General features: G+C 40.4%; 1 pseudogene; it reads right to left on the bottom strand.

Moving 5' to 3' along the window:
- Positions 1-1,330: 1,330 nt before the first annotated feature.
- LOC120109318 lies at positions 1,331-1,428 on the bottom strand (annotated as a pseudogene).
- Positions 1,429-12,758: the final 11,330 nt, after the last annotated feature.

Genomic DNA, 12,758 nt, shown 5'->3' with positions numbered 1-12,758 from the left:
CCATGATTAGAACTATTCTATCTGATTGATCCTTAATCAAGAATCCCAGAATTTAATTGTTGAAAATAATATCATCGAAGGGGATTCCAGATCCCTACACCATCTTAATCTATCCAAATTTCAATTCTCTGTTTACTGATTTATTTTCTATTTGCAAAACATCATCTTTATCCACAAATTTATTGAATTAATTAATCTAAAATTATATTAAATAATCTAATATATATTTCGTTCCCTGAGGATTCGACCTCGGACTTCCGAGATTTTACTACTTGTGCGATTCTCCTGCACTTGGGAGAACAATTTTATTTTTGCATCAAGTTTTTGGCGCCGTTGCCGGGGAACGGCTTAGTTATTAGTATAATTTTAGATTTAATTAGTACCCTATCAGTTAGATTGAACATTATAGTAAAACTAAAACTGAAAAAAAAAATTTCTGCTGTTTTTATTCCCTGCACAGTCTGCATCAAACTCTGATATCTACGTAATCCACCGTCTGATTGCACTCCAATTTCGTCGACTGCTGTAGGACACATGTTTCTTTCATCGGAACGGTCTGATTGATATTCTGATACTTTTACGACCATTAAATTAATATAAACTTTGCTGCTGTCTGCTTTGAATTTTCTGTGTTTAATTTTTTTGTTTAGAATCAGAATTTTATTATCATCATATCTCATTAACCCTTGTTGCTACTTGAAAATTGATAAGAACTTTAAGAAAAGATCAAGGGTAATCATTAAAAAAATAAAATAAAATAAAAAACAAAAAAAACAAACAAATAAATAAACTCTGAAATTTTGTATGCTAGGTTGGAATAGGGACAACACTGGACGTCTGAGTCGACAACTTTTTGACAATTCCTTAGATCACATTATTGAAACTTTTTCGCAAAATCTCAGATCTGGTGAGATGGCTGATGATGATGTAGGAAGTCACCATGGTAATGAAGGTAGACCCCCAGTTATGACACTTCGACAATACTTACATCCCACTAGGACTAGTCAACCTTCATGCATGATTATTCCTGAAAATGTAGGACACTTTGAAATCAAACCAGGAGTAATTCAATTGCTGCCAAAGTATCATGGAATGGAATCCGAGAACCCTTATCTTCATCTTAAGGATTTTGAGGAAATTAGTATCACATTTAGAGTGCCAAATGTATCGGAAGATGTCCTTAAATTGACCTTGTTTTCTTTTTCCTTAAAGGATAAAGCCAAAACATGGCTTAACTCCTTGAGACCTAGATCGCTAGGAACATGGCAGGATATGCAAAGAGAATTCTTGAAAAAAATTCTTTTCCGCACAAAGGACTAATTTTTTGAAAAGGCACATTAGTAATTTCCAGCAAAAAGACCATGAAACATTTTATGAATGCTGGGAGAGATTTAAAGATTTGCTTCTCTCTTGTCCTCATCATGGGTTTGAAACATGGAGAACCATTAGTTTCTTTTACGAAGGGTTGTCTCCACAGTTGAAACAATTTATAGAGACTATGTGCAATGGTCTATTTCTGGAAAAGCAACCCGATGAGGCATGGGACTATTTAGACTCTCTCGCAGAGACTGCACAATTATGGGATACAGGGGATAGAGTGAATAAACCTTTGCCTAAGCCTACTAACATTGGACATGGGGGCCTTTATAACCATAGTACTCAAGATGATATTCAGGCTAAAATGGCAGCCCTTACTAGGAAGGTAGAGGAAATTGAACTTAGAAGGATTGAACCCGTCAAGACCGTAGAGCATAACAACGAGTGTTGTAGGATTTGCGAGATGCCTGGCCATCTCACCACTGATTGCCCCACAATACCCGCATTCAAGGAAGTCTTGCATGATCAGGCCAATGTTATGAATACCTATCAAAAATCTTTCAATAATCCTTTTTCGGGTACTTACAACCCTGGATGGAAGAACCATCCAAATTTCAGGTGGAGAAATGACCAACCTCAACAAGTATATAACCCAACTCCTCCACCTCCGCACCCTCATTATGCACATGCACCCCCTCAAAAATCCAGTCTCGAAGAAACTTTGCAATCTTTCATGCAAGGTCAAGCTAAAATCAATGATGAATTAAGAAATCAACTGATAACGCTAACCACTGCTTTAAGTGCTCAAGAGAAAGGTAAGCTACCAGCTCAACCACAACCTAATCCTCAAGTCTATGGCGGTAGCAATGCATCATCATCAACTTTGCATAAAGAACAAGCAAAGAGTATAATAACTTTGCGAAGTGGAAAGATTATTGACCGACCAGTCCCAAAACAAACACAAGTCATACCTGATTCTGACCCTCCCCAGACAAAAGAAAAGGATAATGAAGAAACTGAAGCACCAACATCTACTGAAAAAATTGAATGTCCTTTTCCTGCACCATTTCCACAAAGATTAAAGCCCTTGCAAAAGCTTGAACCAAACTCTGAAATTCTTGAGCTTTTTAAGCAAGTAAAAATCAATGTACCTCTTCTTGATGCAATCAAACAAGTGCCTTCCTATGCAAAATTTTTAAAAGATTTGTGCACTGTCAAGCGTCGTTTAAATGTCAAGAAGAAGGCATTTCTGGCTGAAAATGTGAGTGCAATTTTATAGCATAACATTCTTCCTAAATATAAGGATCCAGGTTGCCCAACTATCTCGTGCATCATTGGCAATTTTAGGATTGAGCGAGCATTGCTAGATTTAGGAGCGAGTGTGAATTTGTTGCCATATACGGTATATGAGCAACTCGGTTTGGGTGAGTTGAAGCCAACAACTGTGACCTTACAATTAGCTGACAGGTCAGTGAAGGTTCCTAGAGGGATTATCGAAGATGTGTTGGTCCAAGTAGACAAGTTCTATTTTCCTGTTGATTTTATCGTACTGGACACACATTCGGCTTCCAATTCACCATCTCAGATTCCGGTCATCTTAGGACGCCCATTCCTTGCAACTTCTAATGCATTGATCAATTGTAGGAATGGTGTCATGAAACTTTCTTTTGGAAATATGACCTTGGAACTGAACGTCTTTAGTATAGGTAAACAACCCAGTGATCATGAAGAAAGTAAAGAAGTTGAATGGGTTGAAACCATTGCGGAAGAATATTTGTTAAAAGAAATATTTACTGAATCGGCCGACAATGGTTTGATAGATTGGCGTTCTGAAGGTACTGCTGATGATACGGTCCCATCTATTTTAGATAACTCGGATGTCATGATGGTCAATGGGTGGAGACCAAGAATAGAGGAATTTGAATATTTGCCATCTCGAGGAGCAAAGATAGTACCATCCCATGAACAAGCACCTAAGCTCGAGTTGAAACCTTTACCGAAGGAACTCAAGTATGCCTTTCTTGGATCCGATGACACTTTTCCTATAATCATCTCATCTGATCTTGATCATGCCCAAGAAAGAAAATTACTTGGTGTTCTAAAGAATCATAGAGGAGCTTTAGGGTGGTCTATTGCAGACTTGAAGGGGATTAGCCCTTTAATTTGCACGCACCGGATATATTTGGAGGACAATGCCAAAACCACAAGGCAAATGCAACGCAGGTTGAATCCTACGATGAGAGATGTGGTTAAAGCAGAAGTCCTCAAGTTGCTTGACGTGGGTATTATTTACCCAATTTCCGATAGCAAGTGGGTAAGTCCTACTCAAGTCGTGCCCAAAAAAGCAGGTCTGACGGTAGTCAAAAATGAGCAGGGTGAGTTAGTCCCGACTCGTGTCCCCACGAGTTGGCGCATGTCTGTTGACTATCGAAAATTGAATTCGGTCACTAGGAAAGATCACTTTCCCTTACCCTTCCTAGACCAAGTTTTGGAAAGAGTTGCAGGACATAATTTTTATTGTTTTCTCGATGGCTATTCCGGATACTACCAAATCGAGATTTCACCAGAAGATCAAGAGAAGACTACTTTCACTTGTCCTTTTGGTACATTCGCTTTCCGTCGGATGCCGTTCGGGTTATGTAATGCACCTGCAACATTTCAAAGATGCATGCTCAGTATTTTTGAAGACATGAACGAGAAGTTTTTGGAAGTGTTCATGGATGATTTTTCTGTTTTGGCGATTCTTTTGATGATTGTTTACTACATTTACAAGCTGTCTTAGCTCGGTGTATAGAAAAGAACCTGATACTGAATTGGGAGAAATGCCACTTCATGGTGCCAAAGGGAATTGTCCTAGGACATATTGTTTCATCGAAGGGCATGGAAGTTGATAGAGCTAAGATTGACTTAATCGCCAAGCTACCTGCACCCAAGACGGTTAGAGATGTTAGATCATTTTTGGGTCATGCCGGATTTTATAGGAGGTTCATCAAGGACTTTAGTGTCATAGCCCGACCATTATGTAACCTCCTATCCCTTGATACACCGTTCAATTGGACTGAAACCTGTCAAGAGGCATTCGAAAAGTTGAAGTCTATGCTTAGCACTGCACCCATCGTGCGACCACCCGATTGGTCATTACCTTTTGAGATCATGTGCGATGCTAGTGACTATGCGATAGGAGCTGTCCTAGGACAACGCAAGGATAATAAGCCATATGTCATTTACTATGCAAGCAAAACTTTAAATGATGCTCAAATGAATTACACCACCACCGAAAAGGAATTGCTTGCAGTAGTATTTGCATTAGACAAATTTCGCTCTTATATCCTTGGTGCTCCTATTGTTATCTTTACGGATCATGCAGCGCTAAAATATTTACTGGATAAGAAAGAGGCTAAACCACGCTTAATACGATGGATACTTCTACTCCAAGAATTTGACATCACTATCAAAGATAAAAAGGGAGTAGAGAATGTTGTTGCTGACCATTTATCACGGCTAGTTTTTAATGACTCGGTGCCACAGTTGCCCATCAAGGACTTGTTCCCTGAAGAGCAATTGTTTGCATTTTCTACTATGCCATGGTATGCTGATATTGTAAACTTTCTTGTCACTAACCGGATGCCGGAGCATTGGGGATCGAATGATAAGAATAATTTCTTGCGTGAAGTAAGAAATTATTATTATGATGCTCCTTATTTGTTCAAGTATTGCAATGATCAAATCTTTAGAAGATGCATTCCGGAACATGAGATACAAAGTGTACTCTCTTTTTGTCATGCCAGTGCTTGTGGAGGACACTTTGCATCTAAGAAAACGGCAGCTAAGGTGTTGCAATGTGGTTTTTATTGGCCTACACTATTTAAAGATGCCCACGAGTTTTGTAGGACATGTGACCCATGTCAACGTGTTGGAAGTCTAACTCATAGGCAAATGATGCCTCTTCAGCCCATTACTGCTATTGAAATTTTTGACATGTGGGGCATCGATTTCATGAGCCCATTCCCACCGTCTTTTGGATATGAGTATATTTTAGTTGGTGTTGAGTATGTGTCAAAATGGGTAGAAGCTGTTGGCTGTAGAACTAATGATCACAAACTTGTTTTGAAATTTCTAAAAGAAAATATTTTTTCATGATTTGGAATGCCCAAGGTTATAATTAGTGATGGGGGAAAACATTTCTGTAATAAGCCTTTTGAGATCCTATTACGAAAGTACGGTATCACTCATAGAATTGCAACTCCTTATCACCCGCAGACTAGTGGCCAAGTAGAGCTAGCCAATCGGGAGATTAAACGAATTTTAGAGAAAACGGTGAATCCATCACGCAAAGACTGGTCTTTAAAACTTTCTGATGCATTGTGGGCTTACCGTACTGCTTATAAAACTATTCTTGGTATGTCCCCGTATCGGCTAGTCTATGGAAAAGCATGTCATCTACCTGTTGAAATAGAGCATAAATCGTATTGGGCCATTAGAAAATTAAACTTTGAACTGTCAGATGCTGGTTTCGCTAGAAAATTACAATTAAGTGAATTGAATGAAATTCGTCGGGATGCGTATGACAATACTAGACTTTGTAAAGAACGAATGAAAATTAGGCATGATAACTCAATTCTAAGAAAATCTTTTGAGCCTGCACAAAAAGTTCTTTTGTATGACTCTCGCTTACATCTGTTTTCTGGAAAGTTACGATCAAGATGGACAGGTCCTTTCATTGTAAAAACTATTTTTCCACACGGGGCAATTGAAATTGAAAATCTACAGGATGGCAAAATTTTTAAGGTTAATGGACACAGATTAAAACCTTTTCTTGAAAATTTTGCAGATGAAGAGGACTCCTTTTCCTTGGGGGAGCCTTCTTATGACTGAACATGAAGGCCAAGGTATGTGTATATTCGTTAGAATTATTATTTTTTTCTTTTATTTCTAGTTTTCTTCTTATTTTGTAGGTCTTCTTTTCTGAAAATCAACAGCTCAAGGTATTCTTCTTCTCTCTATTATTTTCTCTATTGTCTCTCATATATAGTTTTCTTGCATTTTCTTACATTGAGGACAATGCAATGTTTAAGTTGGGGGGAGGGAAATATTTTGATCAAAAAAAAAAAAAAAAACTTGTTTTTGCATTTGATTTATTCTATTACTTTCTTTTCTGAGCAAATGCACATGTATTTTCATATTGAGTGTGTACAACTATTAAGACAAGGAACACATGCATACTATGACTGATCAGAGACCTATTATTAGATCCCCACACGTGTACTTAATGACAATAGGAAGGCCTCAGGAGTTCATATTTGTTAACTGCATTTTTGTTAGCCTTATCCATAAAAGAAGTATGAGTATCCTTGTTCGTACCATAAGGTTCAGGATTTGGTTTTCACATAAAGATAGAGGTTGAATATCCCGACTAGATTACTTAGGTGCCTTATGATCCGACTTTGGTTGACCTATAGTCACGATGCAGTCACATATATAATAAAAATATTTATATGGTTCAGTCTATCATTTCTTTTCTTGCATAATTATTATTCAAAAAAAAAAAAAAAACTTATGATGACAAGTCTGGCCTCGTGGCGTAGTCTGGTTCGAGTAATTAAGTCCGAGGGGTGTTTCACCTAATGTCTTGAGCCAACTGGATCGGGGGTCATTGACTGAAAGCTCACTACATGGACCTTACTAGAGCCTAATGGGGTTGGATAGCTGTAGTTGTCATGTGTACTGAAAAAAAAAAAAAAATGAAATAAAAATAAGCATGAATGAGTTGGTTAGGCTGAACCTAGTGACATGTGGTAATGGCTGGTTTGACTCCATTGTATTGGACCTCTGTGTACCCGGGTTGTTTAGTTGAGATTGATAGCTCTTTCTTTATATGCGAACCATTCTTGACAAATTTAGTCAACAAGTGATATTCTGAAAATTTGATGGATCAGGTTCTAATAAAGTGTAGAAAACATTTGTGGATTTGAGTAGTGCACCTAAAACTCAGGCGATGCTCTGTTGTGGTGGAGGTATTAGTACTCTGAGAAAGTCATATGATTTGATGCACGCTACACTTTTATATTCCTTGCTTTGACGGTTGCCATACTTGAAAATATATGTCAATTAATTACATGTGTATTAGCCTAGGGTTTATTTTTATTAGAATCTCATGTCATATAATTCATGATGTTTGTGGGTAACATCCCTGAAAACCCTCACGAGACAACACTCGTCCACTAGGGTAACCTAGGGGTTTAACGGCTTGTTGCACGTGCTAAGTGCAATCGTGATTCCTACGAAAGTGAGTACTTATCTTAATTTTATGCAATTAGTTCTAATAAAACATCAAAGGATCAACCAACACCTTTTGCACTCTCATTTTATTATCTGCTCGTTAATTGCTAGAAACTAGCAATAAGCTAGTTGGAGGGTGTGATGAGAGCACAAAAGTGCAATCTACACATCACTCAAATTAGTATTATTGCTAACAAATGATTATAGAAGTGCTGTATTAATATTATATTTTTGTAGGGTGCAGGTGATCGGAAATCAAGCTAAAATGCACATTGGGTCCAAAAATATGCATCACTGCAGGTGATCAGCCAACCGCTTGTGTCAACCCCAGTTGCACACTAGAAGGAGGTCAAGATCAGCTGTCCACTTCATTGTAGCTTCAGTCTTCTACGAGCCCAGCGTGTGATCTCTCATCGCGTCCGTGCAACCTCCCAGCACCCAAATCTCATCCTGCGGCCAGCATTTCGAGAACATCTTCTCTGCATATGAGTCCGCTTCGCCCGCGAGCCCGAGTTCATCCATCCACCATGTCATATCAAGCTCCCAGTTCCGTGATCTCAGCGCCAGCGTCTCAGGTTCATCACCCGTGATTTCGGTTCACAGCGCCTCCCAGCTCCGTGATCGTGATCCGCCCGTGAAGCTTCCATGTCTGCATCCAAGCTCCATCCGACTTCATCTAAGCGTCCACGTCCGAGTTCCTCACGAGCGCACGCCTCGTCCGCACCTCATCCCAGCATGCCACGTCCGTGATCAGCTTCCTTCACGCGTCTGGAGATCCAGCTCTCAGCCGGGATGTATGCTTCGAACGACCACCCAACCTCCCAACGTCCTGAGATCCCAAGCTTCTGCTATCAGCTCCCGGCGCCCGTGAAGCATCCTCTCACGCGCTTCAGCTTCATCCGTCCGCGTGTAGGTCGGCATCCCGTATCTCAGCATCTGTTCACGTCCGCGGCTTCCGTCTTCCTCGCAGTCCATGCGTCCCAGCTCCAACGATCAAGCTCCATCCGTCCAGGCCTCTTGAGTCCAAGATTCATCTCCAGCTTGGTGATCATCCAGCAAATCGTCCGAGTTTCCAGCATCCTGCGAGGCATCACCCGCGTCCGTGCGTCCTAACGATCCTCCTCGCACCCATCCGCCACGTCCGCGTCCGAAGATCCCGGCATCCCGTGATCTCAGCATCAGCGATCATCTCCCGTTCGCATCCATCCACTTCTTCCGGATCCACAGCTTCATCCTTCCATCCGCGAGCATCTCTAGCCGTCCACGTCCATCCCCTTCTCCCGGGATTTCATCTCATCCGGCCATCTCCACCGCATGTCCCTCTCGGCTGGGAAGGGAAGGGAGGTTCTCGGGGGTTTAAAGAGAAGGAAAACAGAGGGGTCTGTCATCCCTCATACAAAAAAAAACAGAGAGGCCCTCTGCCATTCAAAAGGAAAGTAAGGGAGAAAGGGAAACAGAGGATGCCCTGTTTCCGAAAATAAAAAGAAAAAAAAAGAAATAAGAGGAAGAGGGGAGTTCTTTTATGTTTATGGCTGGCTAATCCCTTAGGTGAAGGGTGATGGAGGAACTTTTGATGTCTTATTTTCTTTCAAGTAAATTCTGAACATTGCTCTCTTTGCTTTACATCTATTAATATGTTTTTGATTCTTGCATGCTTATTTATGCGATAGATCTCTTATGGTTTATATTTTTTTGATTCATGAATTGTTTCGATGTTTGATTTGTCGTAGACGTAATCGGCACGATAAATACTTAGATCTTGAATTCATGTTTTCAAATTATATACTCCATGATTAGAACTATTCTATCTGATTGATCCTTAATCAAGAATCCCAGAATTTAATTGTTGAAAATAATATCATCGAAGGGGATTCCAGATCCCTACACCATCTTAATCTATCCAAATTTCAATTCTCTGTTTACTGATTTATTTTCTATTTGCAAAACATCATCTTTATCCACAAATTTATTGAATTAATTAATCTAAAATTATATTAAATAATCTAATATATATTTCGTTCCCTGAGGATTCGACCTCGGACTCCCGAGATTTTACTACTTGTGCGATTCTCCTGCACTTGGGAGAACAATTTTATTTTTGCATCATGCAGTTATCATGTGATAGAGTCCTTCTATCGTGGATCCCTACAAGACGGAGGTCATGGATAACTCGTCAAACCTCTTCGTCTGTCATATGTCAAGATTTATTCGACTTAAATTCGAGAGCGGAGAACTCTTTCTCCACTGTGCAATTTGCCCCGGCCGAGGTCTTACGAACTCAGTCTTATAAATCACATAGGATTTCTCCTTATCTATCAACGTCGATAGATTCCTTATAGGTACATACCCTACTCCTATAGTGAACCTACTGCAGCCAATCTACACTGCATGGACCCATATGGCTAGAAACCATGTATATGTGCAGTCAAACTACAATAACCTCACTGTGAGTAGCCGAAGCATCGGAGGTCAAAGGACCAGTCACACTACTGCAACATCAAGCAAGTCACTGACAAGTAGATAGACATCCAAGTGACTTCTTGTCTTGGTCACGCTCAGTACCCTTGTTCCCTAACAAGCACCTGCACTATTACTTTAGTGTCTCCACACCGTGGACTCGAGTCTCGTCCATCCATAGGGAAAGTAATGTGTGCACTGATCTCATCGGATCGATCACCGTCCTCGTGATGATCCATCGATCAAGAGCCTTTTAGAAATTAATCACTAATGATATATGGTTCAAATTCTTAACTCTTAAAAATACGCATCCTTATCTTATTAATTCTTTGGATGGTTCATAGACACATAAACAATATGAATAAAAAGATGCCTTTTATTTATTCAATAATAAATAGTCAAGTACAAAATTATGTCCCTAGAATTAACAATGTGTCAGCCAGATTGGCTTCTAGGGCATACATCTAACAATCTTCCACTTGCACTAAAGCCAATCAGTCATATATCTTAGTCCCATCTTCTCAAGGTGGGCTTCAGTCTTTTGTTGACTTAGCTGCTTAGTGAATGGGTCTGCCACGTTGTCCGCGGAGTCTACTCTCTGCATCTCGACATACTTCTTCTCAACATAGTCGCGTATGAGGTGGAAGCGCCGCTCTATGGGCTTGGACTTCTGATGAGACCTTGGCTCCTTAGCAAGAGCTATGGCGCCATTATTATCGCAGTAGAGTGTTATGGCATCTGATGTCATCACGTCCAACTCTGTAATGAATTTCTTGAACCAGAATCCTTCTTTAGCAGCTTCAGAGGCGGCGAGGTATTCAGCTTCCATAGTAGAATCAGCAATGATCGGTTGTTTAGAACTTTTCCAATTCACTGTACCACCATTGCACAAGAACACATATCCAGATGTTGACTTTCTATCATCGACATCAGTCATGAAGTCTGAATCTGTGTACCCTTATACCTTTAACTCTGATGATCCTCCAAAGACCAAGAATAAATCTTTAGTTCTTCTCAAGTACTTAAGAATATTCTTCACAGCTGTCCAGTGTTCTTCACCTGGATTCGACTGATATCTGTTTGTGACACTCACAGCAAGGGCTATATCAAGTCGTGTACATAGCATGGCATACATGAGGCTCGCTATTGCTGATGCATAGGGGATCTTGCTCATGCGTTGAATCTCTTCAGATGTGTTGGGGCACATCTTCTTGGAGAAATGAATTCCATGCCTTAGGGGTAAGAGACCCCTTTTAGTGTTTTCCATGCTGAACCTTTTCAGCACTTTCTCTATGTACATCTTCTGTGATAGGCCAAGCATCCTTTTAGATCTATCTCTATAGACCTTTATTCCCAAAATATAGGATGCTTCCCCAAGGTCTTTCATGGAGAACTCTTTTGACAACCAAACCTTGACCGAGGTTAGCATGGGAATATCATTCCCTATCAGGAGGATGTCGTCCATGTACAGTACGAGAAATACGACAGCACTCCCACTAACCTTTTTGTAAACATACGGTTCCTCTTCGTTTTTGATGAAATCAAACGTTTTGATTGCATCATCGAAACGAGTGTTCCAACTCCGAGATGCTTGCTTTAGCCCATAGATGGACCTTTGCAGCTTGCAGACCTTGTGATCTCCATCACTGGAAGTGAAACCCAAAGGCTGTCCATTCAGGAAAGCAGTTTTCACATCCATCTGCCAGATTTCATAATCATGAAATGCTGCAATGGCAAGCAATGTTCGGATGGATTTCAGCATGGCTACAGGTGAAAAGGTTTTCTGATAGTCAATGCCTTCGCGTTGACTATATCCTTTCGCCACTAGCCTCATTTATAGGTCTCTACCTTTCCATCCGAATTTATCTTCCTTTTGTAGATCCATTTGCATCCAATAGGTACAATACCTTCTGGTGGATCTACTAAGGTCCAGACTTGGTTGGAATGCATGGAGTCTAACTCTGACTTCATAGCTTCCAACCATTTCTCGAAATCGATATCAGATATCGCCTCGTCGTAGGTTTTGGGATCCTGTATGTGATCCCTATCTTCCACTAGGAACATTTCCTCGGTGTCCTCTTCTAGTATACCTAAGTATCTATCGGAAGGATCGAAGACCCTACCAGATCTGCGAGGTGGTTGAGGGACATCGTGTACTGGCTCTGTATGAATGGGTTCGATAAGATCCATGACTCGTTGCTTTTCAGAGACTTTCTCTTCAAGCTCAATTTTCCTCCCACTGCCTCTATCAAGGATAAACTGGTTTTCCAAGAAGATGGTGTGACGGCTCACAAACACATTGTGATCCTCTGAGACGTAAAAATTGTATCCTAATGACTCTTTAGGATATCCTATAAAACGAGCACTTATGGTCCTAGCCTCTAGTTAGTCCGTCTGTAGTCTTTTGACGTGAGCCGGACATTCCCAAATCTTAAGATGACCAAGACTTGGTTTCTTACCATGCCATATCTCATACGGTGTGGTAGGAATGGATTTAGAGGGAACTCTATTCAGTAGATATACTGCGGTAAGTAAGGCATCTTCCCAAAGAAACATAGATAAATTAGTAAAGCTCATCATGGACCGGACCATATCCAATAGAGTCCGATTTCTCCTCTCTGACACCCCGTTGAGTTGAGGTGTACCCGGAGGTGTCCACTGTGAGACTATGCCGTTTTTTTTGAGATAGTTCCGGAATTCCCTAC

This window comes from Phoenix dactylifera, unplaced genomic scaffold (assembly GCF_009389715.1).
Source record: "Phoenix dactylifera cultivar Barhee BC4 unplaced genomic scaffold, palm_55x_up_171113_PBpolish2nd_filt_p 002029F, whole genome shotgun sequence".
NCBI lineage: Eukaryota > Viridiplantae > Streptophyta > Magnoliopsida > Arecales > Arecaceae > Phoenix > Phoenix dactylifera.
The sequence above is the reverse complement of the archived record's forward strand: the minus strand, read 5'-3'. Positions and strand labels throughout refer to the sequence as shown.